Here is a 1535-nt window from a genome sequence, read left to right on the forward strand (position 1 = left end):
GGTTGTAGATTTCACGTCCAATAGAGGTAGCGATTGATAGCTTTAAATGGGAACTTAGACAGATTGGTGAGTGATACATCCATCAGTGCCTACTGGCCAGGAAGACTAAACAGAACCGGAGGCAGTCAGCCTCTGAATCCCAATGCCAGGAGGTAGCATCAGGGGAAGGCGTTGGGCTCTTATGCCCTGTTAGCTATCCAGAAGAACCAGTTGGCCACTGAGTGAGACATAGGGTTGCCAAGTCCAATTTAAGAAACATCTGGGGACTTTGGGGGTGGAGCCAGGAGGCATTGGGGTGGAGCCAAGATCAAGGCTGCGGCAAGCATAATTGAACTCCAAAGGGAGTTCTGGCCATCACATTTAAAGGGACAGCACACCTTTTCAATGCCTTCCTTCCATAGGAAATAATGGATAGGGCACCTTTTTGGGGGGCTCATAGAAGTGGACCCACTGGTCCAATCGTTTTGAAACTTGGGGGATATTTTGGGGAGAGGCACTAGATGCTGCACTGAAAATCTGGTGCCTCTACCTCAAAAAACAGCCCCCCCAAGAGCCCCAGATACCCACGGATCAATTCTCTTATTTTCTATGGGAATAAATCTCTATAGGGAATAACAGAGTTCCCAGCAGACACTTCCCTCCCCTCCCCCCGCTTTCTGATGACCCTGAAGCGGGGGGGAGGGTCTCCAAACCTGAGGATCCCCTGCCCCCACCTGGGGATTGGCAACCCTAGTGAGACACAATGCTGAGTAGATGGACCACTGGCCTGATCCAACAGGGCTCTTCCGATGTTCTTATTCTAACTCTATCATATAAATAGTTGAAAATGTATTTCAGCAGCTCACGTGTGCAAAAGGACTTCCTGTTTGCTGATGGTGCATCTGTGTGCATTTATAAGCATTCGCTCTAGAGACAAGAAGCGCATTTTAGATGAATGTTCCCTCTAATTCCCCCCACTGAGCAGAGCAGTTACATCCAGAGCAGAATATAACTGCGCCCCGTGGTGCAGAGTGGTAAGCTACAATACTGCAGTCCAAGCTCTGCTCATGACCTGAGTTTGATCCCGGCAGAAGCTGGATTCAGGTAGCCAGCTCAAGGTTGACTCAGCCTTCCATCATTTCGAGGTCGGTAAAATGAGTCCCCAGCTTGCTGGGGAGGAAGTGTAGATGACTGGGGAAGGCAATGGTAAACTACCAAGAAAACGCTGCCAAGAAAAAGTATTGTGATGTGATGTCACCCCATAGCTCGATAGTGACTCGGTGCTTGCACAGGGAACTACCTTTACCTTTACTTTTTAATCTTACAGCGGGCAATGGGCAGCGCAAGACTCCACATGGCTCCAGACTGCTGCTGAGCAGGACTTCCTGTGTTCATGAGTGGCCACTCACACACACACACAACTTAGAGCAGGGGTGTCAAACTAATTTGTAATGCGGGCCGGATCTGACATTGTGGGGGCCAAACTATATCAGGCTGGGCCATGTGTGTATCTATTAAAGATTAGGTAGCAGAGATATAAAATTATAAACGACACA

Source organism: Heteronotia binoei, chromosome 2, assembly GCF_032191835.1.
Source record: "Heteronotia binoei isolate CCM8104 ecotype False Entrance Well chromosome 2, APGP_CSIRO_Hbin_v1, whole genome shotgun sequence".
NCBI classification, from domain to species: Eukaryota; Metazoa; Chordata; class Lepidosauria; order Squamata; family Gekkonidae; genus Heteronotia; species Heteronotia binoei.